The sequence below is a fragment of the Nerophis lumbriciformis genome, unplaced genomic scaffold (assembly GCF_033978685.3).
Source record: "Nerophis lumbriciformis unplaced genomic scaffold, RoL_Nlum_v2.1 HiC_scaffold_53, whole genome shotgun sequence".
NCBI classification, from domain to species: domain Eukaryota; kingdom Metazoa; phylum Chordata; class Actinopteri; order Syngnathiformes; family Syngnathidae; genus Nerophis; species Nerophis lumbriciformis.
The window spans coordinates 35,001-45,000 of record NW_027316595.1 but is presented as its reverse complement, the minus strand read 5'-3'; positions in this window follow the sequence as shown (position 1 = coordinate 45,000).

The window sequence follows — 10,000 nt, the reverse complement described above, 5'->3', positions numbered from 1 at the left end:
CCATATATGTGTCCGGGAAGGCGCCCCTCGGGCGGACACAGGTGTCTGCATGAGCCCCTGTCGCTCAGATGCTGGAAGATCAGTTTGAAAAAGGACCGGGGTAAAGAGGGGGGAAGCACCATATATGTGTCCGGGAAGGCGCCCCTCGGGCGGACACAGGTGTCTGCATGAGCCCCTGTCGCTCAGATGCTGGAAGATCAGTTTGAAAAAGGACCGGGGTAAAGAGGGGGGAAGCACCATATATGTGTCCGGGAAGGCGCCCCTCGGGCGGACACAGGTGTCTGCATGAGCCCCTGTCGCTCAGATGCTGGAAGATCAGTTTGAAAAAAGAACCAGAGGATAGAGGGGAAAAACACCATATTTGTGTCCGAAAATAGCTCACTTTGACTCGGACGCGTTCCCTGTGATTTCAGCCTGTCAGACATGGTGCACATAGTAACGAGATGGAGGTGTTTTGGTCGACCAGGTAAAAAACGAAAAATCGAGAGAAGGTAAAAAGTAGGTGAAAAATTAAGCCTCTCTCGTTAAGGTACTTAGAAAAAATCCCAAAAAAAAAATGAACTCCCATTGAAATGAATGGGGAAAAATTTTTTTCTCGTTTTTTTTCTAAGTACAACAACGAGAGAAGGTAAAAAATGGTTTTTTTTAGCCTCTCTCGTTAAGGTACTTAGAAAAAAACCCAGATTTTTTATTTTCTCGTTTTTTTTCTAAGTACAACAACGAGAGAAGGTAAAAACAGGTGCTTTTTAGCCTCTCTCGTTAAGGTACTTGGAAAAAATCCGAGACATGTTTGGTCTTCCCCACTGACAGTGCGCCTTTGCTGGGTAAGTTGTGGACGTGCCAGGCACCCCCGGGACACCGGTGGAACGCGGCCGGACTCGTGGTACTCCAACCCGGGCATAATTTTGGATATTTTCCGGTCCTTTTTTTCCCCACTTTCCCAACTTTTCTTCTGAATCACAGTGCGCCTTTGCTGGGTAAGTTGTGGACATGGCAGGCACCCCCGGGACACCGGTGGAACGCGGCCGGACTCGTGGTACTCCAACCCGGGCATAATTTTGGATATTTCCCGGTCCTTTTTTTCCCCACTTTCCCAACTTTTCTTCTGAATCACAGTGCGCCTTTGCTGGGTAAGTTGTGGACATGGCAGGCACCCCCGGGACACCGGTGGAACGCGGCCGGACTCGTGGTACTCCAACCCGGGCATAATTTTGGATATTTCCCGGTCCTTTTTTTCCACACTTTCCCAACTTTTCTTCTGAATCACAGTGCGCCTTTGCTGGGTAAGTGGTGGACATGCCAGGCACCCCCGGGACACCGGTGGAACGCGGCCGGACTCGTGGTACTCCAACCCGGGCATAATTTTGGATCAAATTCGGGACTTTTGCCCACTTTCCCAACTTTTCTTCCCAATCACAGTGCGCCTTTGCTGGGTAAGTGGTGGACATGCCAGGCACCCCCGGGACACCGGTGGAACGCGGCCGGACTCGTGGTACTCCAACCCGGGCATAATTTTGGATCAAATTCGGGACTTTTGCCCACTTTCCCAACTTTTCTTCCCAATCACAGTGCGCCTTTGCTGGGTGCGTTGTGGACATTGTAGGCACCCCGAGACACTGGTGGAACGCGGCGGGACTTGTGGGACTCGAACCTGGGTGTGATTTTGGACCAAATTCGGGACTTTTGCCCACTTTCCCAACTTTTCTTCCCAATCACAGTGCGCCTTTGCTGGGTGCGTTGTGGACATTGTAGGCGCCCCGGAACCCTGGTGGAACGCGGCGGGACTTGTGGGACTCGAACCTGGGTGTGATTTTGGACCAAATTCGGGACTTTTGCCCACTTTCCCAACTTTTCTTCCCAATCACAGTGCGCCTTTGCTGGGTGCGTTGTGGACATTGTAGGCGCCCCGGAACCCTGGTGGAACGCGGCGGGACTTGTGGGACTCGAACCTGGGTGTGATTTTGGACCAAATTCGGGACTTTTGCCCACTTTCCCAACTTTTCTTCCCAATCACAGTGCGCCTTTGCTGGGTGCGTTGTGGACATTGTAGGCACCCCGAGACACTGGTGGAACGCGGCGGGACTTGTGGGACTCGAACCTGGGTGTGATTTTGGACCAAATTCGGGACTTTTGCCCACTTTCCCAACTTTTCTTCCCAATCACAGTGCGCCTTTGCTGGGTGCGTTGTGGACATTGTAGGCACCCCGGAACCCTGGTGGAACGCGGCGGGACTTGTGGGACTCGAACCTGGGTGTGATTTTGGACCAAATTCGGGACTTTTGCCCACTTTCCCAACTTTTCTTCCCAATCACAGTGCGCCTTTGCTGGGTGCGTTGTGGACATTGTAGGCACCCCGAGACACTGGTGGAACGCGGCGGGACTTGCGGGACTCGAACCTGGGTGTGATTTTGGACCAAACGAACCTGGGTGTGATTTTGGACCAAATTCGGGACTTTTGCCCACTTTCCCAACTTTTCTTCCCAATCACAGTGCGCCTTTGCTGGGTGCGTCGTGGACATGTCAGGCACCCCGGAACCCTGGTGGAACGCGGCGGGACTTGTGGGACTCGAACCTGGGTGTGATTTTGGACCAAATTCGGGACTTTTGCCCACTTTCCCAACTTTTCTTCCCAATCACAGTGCGCCTTTGCTGGGTGCGTCGTGGACATGTCAGGCACCCCGGAACCCTGGTGGAACGCGGCGGGACTTGTGGGACTCGAACCTGGGTGTGATTTTGGACCAAATTCGGGACTTTTGCCCACTTTCCCAACTTTTCTTCCCAATCACAGTGCGCCTTTGCTGGGTGCGTCGTGGACATTGTAGGCACCCCGGAACCCTGGTGGAACGCGGCGGGACTTGTGGGACTCGAACCTGGGTGTGATTTTGGACCAAATTCGGGACTTTTGCCCACTTTCCCAACTTTTCTTCCCAATCACAGTGCGCCTTTGCTGGGTAAGTTGTGGACATTGTAGGCACCCCGGAACCCTGGTGGAACGCGGCGGGACTTGCGGGACTCGAACCTGGGTGTGATTTTGGACCAAATTCGGGACTTTTGCCCACTTTCCCAACTTTTCTTCCCAATCACAGTGCGCCTTTGCTGGGTAAGTTGTGGACATTGTAGGCACCCCGGAACCCTGGTGGAACGCGGCGGGACTTGCGGGACTCGAACCTGGGTGTGATTTTGGACCAAATTCGGGACTTTTGCCCACTTTCCCAACTTTTCTTCCCAATCACAGTGCGCCTTTGCTGGGTGCGTCGTGGACATTGTAGGCACCCCGGAACCCTGGTGGAACGCGGCGGGACTTGTGGGACTCGAACCTGGGTGTGATTTTGGACCAAATTCGGGACTTTTGCCCACTTTCCCAACTTTTCTTCCCAATCACAGTGCACCTTTGCTGGGTAAGTTGTGGACATGCCAGGCACCCCCGGAACCCTGGTGGAACGCGGCGGGACTTGTGGGACTCGAACCTGGGTGTGATTTTGGACCAAATTCGGGACTTTTGCCCACTTTCCCAACTTTTCTTCCCAATCACAGTGCGCCTTTGCTGGGTGCGTTGTGGACATTGTAGGCACCCCGAGACACTGGTGGAACGCGGCGGGACTTGTGGGACTCGAACCTGGGTGTGATGCCTTTGCTGGGTGCGTTGTGGACATTGTAGGCACCCCGGAACCCTGGTGGAACGCGGCGGGACTTGTGGGACTCGAACCTGGGTGTGATTTTGGATCATTTCGTGGACTTTTGCTATGCATGCCTTCTCCCCGCTAGTTTGATGTGTGCTGCTGCAAAAGTTCCAAGAGGGCGTTTTTGCCCCCCTCCAAACTCCCTCTCTTTGTTTATAGTGCATATTTTCTGCTGGATCTACTCTCTATTTACTCCAAGGAAAAAAACTAGCCGGTCGCGGCAAATTTTTACAATCGGTCGCCAAACTACGGCACGAGGGCCGAACGCGGTACGCCGGCGTCCAAGATACGGCCCGGGGATTTTTTTGATTTTTTGGGCTTTTTTTGATTTTTTTGGACATGTTGGGCATCCCAGGACTCGGGTGCGACTGCAGGACGTGTGGGGCTCTAACCTGGGTGTGGTTTTTGGTCATTTTTCCGGACTTTTGCCCACTTTCCCAACTTTTCTTCCCAATCACAGTGCGCCTTTGCTGGGTGCGTTGTGGACATTGTAGGCACCCCGGAACCCTGGTGGAACGCGGCGGGACTTGTGGGACTCGAACCTGGGTGTGATTTTGGACCAAATTCGGGACTTTTGCCCACTTTCCCAACTTTTCTTCCCAATCACAGTGCACCTTTGCTGGGTAAGTTGTGGACATTGTAGGCACCCCGAGACACTGGTGGAACGCGGCGGGACTTGTGGGACTCGAACCTGGGTATAATTTTGGATCAAATTCGGGACTTTTGCCCACTTTTCCAACTTTTCTTCCCCACTCACAGTGCACCTTTGCTGGGTGCGTTTTGGGCATGTGGGGGGCACCTCGGACTCGGGTGGGACGCGGCGGGACTTGTGGCACTCGTACCTGTGTGTGATTTTTGATCATTTTGTGGACTTTTCCCCAGACACTCTCCACTTGTCTACCCCACTTCCCCTGTGACTTTGCTGGGGGGGCGTTTCCCCGCTGTCCTTTGTAGTGTAAGGGTTACTTTTCTTTTTTTTCTGTCTGAAAATAGGGCCCCAAAAGGCCTCACACTCCCCGGGAAGACCTGATGGACGCCTCGGCGTCACTGAAACAGGCCAATCTGTCTGAAAATATGGCCCACGAAAGGCCTCACATTCCCCGGGAAGACCTGATGGACGCCCCGGCGTCACCGAAATACGGCAAACTGTCTGAAAATAGGGGCTCCAAGGGTTCCCCACTCTTTCTGGCCCACAAAAGGCCTCTCATTCCCCGGGAACACCTGTAGGACTCCCCGGCGTCAAGGAAATACGCCAAACCGTCTGAAAATAGAGGCCCAAAAGAACTGGAAATAATGTGTTTAATTTGGGGGGTGATGTCTATAATTATGGGGGTGCATTGGAGGCGGGAGTCCACTGGAGGGCTCCACACCGTCTGAATATAGGGCCCCAAAAGGCCTGGAATTAATGTATTTAATTTGGGGGGTGCATTTGCAGCGGGAGTCCACCGGAGGGCTCCATTTCCCCACTCTTTTGTTGACATATGGCCACAAAAGGCCTCTCATTCCCCGGGAAGACCTGATGGACGCCCCGGCGTCACCGAAATAAGCCAAACTGTCTGAAAATAGGGGCTCCAAGGGTCCCCCACTCTTTCTGGCCCACAAAAGGCCTCTCATTCCCCGGGAACACCAAAAGAACTGGAAATAATGTGTTTAATTCAGGGTGCATTTGCAGCGAGTGTCCACCAGAGGGCTCCAATTCCCCAGCTATAGTCCTGGTACTCTAAAATGATGGCACTTAGTCAAATTTCCGCCTTTTTTTGATGACTTCCAACTAGGAGAGGGACTAATTTTGAGTTCCGGACCCGGGTGGAGAACCATAGCAGGTCGGCCTTCTTAAAGGGAAATGCTCCTAGGCACTTAGTCAAATTTCCGCCTTTTTTTTGGACTTCCAGCGAGGAGAGGGACTAATTTTGCTTTCCGCACCCGGGTGGAGAACCATAGCAGGTCAGCCTTCTTAAAGGGACATCCTCCTAGGCACTTAGTCAAATTTCCGCCTTTTTTTTGGACTTCCAGCGAGGAGAGGGACTAATTTTGCTTTCCGCACCCGGGTGGAGAACCATAGCAGGTCAGCCTTCTTAAAGGGACATCCTCCTAGGCACTTAGTCAAATTTACGCCTTTTTTTTGGACTTCCAGCGAGGAGAGGGACTAATTTTGCTTTCCGTACCCGGGTGGAGAACCATAGCACGTCGGCCTTCTTAAAGGGAAATGCTCCTAGGCACTTAGTCAAATTCACGCCTTTTTTTTGGACTTCCAGCGAGGAGAGGGACAATTTTGCTTTCCTGACCCAGGTGGAGAACCATAGCACGTCGGCCTTCTTAAAGGGACATCCTCCTAGGCACTTAGTCAAATTCACGCCTTTTTTTTGGACTTCCAGCGAGGAGAGGGACAATTTTGCTTTCCTGACCCAGGTGGAGAACCATAGCACGTCGGCCTTCTTAAAGGGACATCCTCCTAGGCACTTAGTCAAATTCACGCCTTTTTTTTGGACTTCCAGCGAGGAGAGGGACAATTTTGCTTTCCTGACCCAGGTGGAGAACCATAGCACGTCGGCCTTCTTAAAGGGAAATGCTCCTAGGCACTTAGTCAAATTCACGCCTTTTTTTTGGACTTCCAGCGAGGAGAGGGACAATTTTGCTTTCCTGACCCAGGTGGAGAACCATAGCACGTCGGCCTTCTTAAAGGGAAATGCTCCTAGGCACTTAGTCAAATTCACGCCTTTTTTTTGGACTTCCAGCGAGGAGAGGGACAATTTTGCTTTCCTGACCCAGGTGGAGAACCATAGCACGTCGGCCTTCTTAAAGGGAAATGCTCCTAGGCACTTAGTCAAATTCACGCCTTTTTTTTGGACTTCCAGCGAGGAGAGGGACTAATTTGGCGTTCCAGACCCAGGTGGAGAACCATAGCAGGTCGGCCTTCTTAAAGGGACATGCCCCTAGACACTTAGTCAAATTTACGCCTGAAAATAGGGCCCCAAAAGAACTGGAAATAATGTCTTTAATTCAGGGTGCATTTGCAGCGAGTGTCCACCAGAGGGCTCCAATTCCCCAGCTATAGTCCTGGTACTCTAAAATGATGGCACTTAGTCAAATTTCCGCCTTTTTTTGATGACTTCCAACTAGGAGAGGGACTAATTTTGAGTTCCGGACCCGGGTGGAGAACCATAGCACGTCGGCCTTCTTAAAGGGACATCCTCCTAGGCACTTAGTCAAATTTACAACTTTTTTTTGGACTTCCAGCGAGGAGAGGGACAATTTTGCGTTCCTGACCCAGGTGGAGGACCATAGCACGTCGGCCTTCTTAAAGGGACATCCTCCTAGGCACTTAGTCAAATTTACACCTTTTTTTTGGACTTCCAGCGAGGAGAGGGACAATTTTGCGTTCCTGACCCAGGTGGAGGACCATAGCACGTCGGCCTTCTTAAAGGGACATCCTCCTAGGCACTTAGTCAAATTTACACCTTTTTTTTGGACTTCCAGCGAGGAGAGGGACAATTTTGCGTTCCTGACCCAGGTGGAGGACCATAGCACGTCGGCCTTCTTAAAGGGACATCCTCCTAGGCACTTAGTCAAATTTACACCTTTTTTTTGGACTTCCAGCGAGGAGAGGGACAATTTTGCGTTCCTGACCCAGGTGGAGGACCATAGCACGTCGGCCTTCTTAAAGGGACATCCTCCTAGGCACTTAGTCAAATTTACACCTTTTTTTGGACTTCCAGCGAGGAGAGGGACTAATTTGGCGTTCCGTACCCAGGTGGAGAACCATAGCAGGTCGGCCTTCTTAAAGGGACATCCTCCTAGGCACTTAGTCAAATTCACGCCTTTTTTTTGGACTTCCAGCGAGGAGAGGGACTAATTTGGCGTTCCAGACCCAGGTGGAGAACCATAGCAGGTCGGCCTTCTTAAAGGGACATGCCCCTAGACACTTAGTCAAATTTACGCCTGAAAATAGGGCCCCAAAAGAACTGGAAATAATGTCTTTAATTCAGGGTGCATTTGCAGCGAGTGTCCACCAGAGGGCTCCAATTCCCCCACTATAGTCCTGGTACTCTAAAATGATGGCACTTAGTCAAATTTCCGCCTTTTTTTGATGACTTCCAACTAGGAGAGGGACTAATTTTGAGTTCCGGACCCGGGTGGAGAACCATAGCAGGTCAGCCTTCTTAAAGGGACATCCTCCTAGGCACTTAGTCAAATTTCCGCCTTTTTTTTGGACTTCCAGCGAGGAGAGGGACTAATTTTGCTTTCCGTACCCGGGTGGAGAACCATAGCAGGTCAGCCTTCTTAAAGGGACATCCTCCTAGGCACTTAGTCAAATTTCCGCCTTTTTTTTGGACTTCCAGCGAGGAGAGGGACTAATTTTGCTTTCCGTACCCGGGTGGAGAACCATAGCAGGTCAGCCTTCTTAAAGGGACATCCTCCTAGGCACTTAGTCAAATTTACGCCTTTTTTTTGGACTTCCAGCGAGGAGAGGGACTAATTTTGCTTTCCGTACCCGGGTGGAGAACCATAGCAGGTCAGCCTTCTTAAAGGGATATCCTCCTAGGCACTTAGTCAAATTTACGGGTTTTTTTTGGACTTCCAGCGAGGAGAGGGACTAATTTTGCTTTCCGTACCCGGGTGGAGAACCATAGCAGGTCAGCCTTCTTAAAGGGACATCCTCCTAGGCACTTAGTCAAATTTACGCCTTTTTTTTGGACTTCCAGCGAGGAGAGGGACAATTTTGCTTTCCGTACCCAGGTAGAGAACCAAGGCACGTCGGCCTTCTTAAGGGGACATCCTCCTAGACACTTAGTCAAATTCACGCCTTTTTTTTTTGGACTTCCAGCGAGGAGAGGGACTAATTTTGCTTTCCGTACCCGGGTGGAGAACCATAGCACGTCGGCCTTCTTAAAGGGAAATGCTCCTAGACACTTAGTCAAATTCACGCCTTTTTTTTGGACTTCCAGCGAGGAGAGGGACTAATTTGGCGTTCCAGACCCAGGTGGAGAACCATAGCACGTCGGCCTTCTTAAAGGGACATCCTCCTAGGCACTTAGTCAAATTTACGCCTTTTTTTTGGACTTCCAGCGAGGAGAGGGACTAATTTTGCTTTCCGGACCCAGGTGGAGAACCATAGCAGGTCGGCCTTCTTAAAGGGACATCCTCCTAGGCACTTAGTCAAATTCACGCCTTTTTTTTGGACTTCCAGCGAGGAGAGGGACTAATTTGGCGTGCCGTACCCAGGTAGAGAACCAAGGCACGTCGGCCTTCTTAAGGGGACATCCTCCTAGACACTTAGTCAAATTCACGCCTTTTTTTTTGGACTTCCAGCGAGGAGAGGGACTAATTTGGCGTTCCAGACCCAGGTGGAGAACCATAGCACGTCGGCCTTCTTAAAGGGAAATGCTCCTAGACACTTAGTCAAACTTCCAGCGAGGAGAGGGACTAATTTTGCTTTCCGTACCCGGGTGGAGAACCATAGCAGGTCAGCCTTCTTAAAGGGACATCCTCCTAGGCACTTAGTCAAATTTACGCCTTTTTTTTGGACTTCCAGCGAGGAGAGGGACAATTTTGCTTTCCGTACCCAGGTAGAGAACCAAGGCACGTCGGCCTTCTTAAGGGGACATCCTCCTAGACACTTAGTCAAATTCACGCCTTTTTTTTTGGACTTCCAGCGAGGAGAGGGACTAATTTTGCTTTCCGTACCCGGGTGGAGAACCATAGCACGTCGGCCTTCTTAAAGGGAAATGCTCCTAGACACTTAGTCAAATTCACGCCTTTTTTTTGGACTTCCAGCGAGGAGAGGGACTAATTTGGCGTTCCGTACCCAGGTGGAGAACCATAGCAGGTCGGCCTTCTTAAAGGGAAATGCTCCTAGACACTTAGTCAAATTTACCAAACTTTTCTATAGAGCCCTGGTACTCTAAAATGATGACACATAGACAAAAAACCAAACTTTTCTATAGAGGCCTGGTACTCTAAAATGATGACACATAGACAAAAAACCAAACTTTTCTATAGAGGCCTGGTACTCTAAAATAATGACACTTAGTCAAATTTCCGCCTTTTTTTGACTACTTCCAGCTAGGAGAGGGACTAATTTGGCGTTCCGTACCCAGGTAGAGAACCAAGGCACGTCGGCCTTCTTAAGGGGACATCCTCCTAGGCACTTAGTCAAATTTCCGCCTTTTTTTTGGACTTCCAGCGAGGAGAGGGACTAATTTGGCGTTCCAGACCCAGGTGGAGAACCATAGCACGTCGGCCTTCTTAAAGGGACATCCTCCTAGGCACTTAGTCAAATTTACGCCTTTTTTTTGGACTTCCAGCGAGGAGAGGGACAA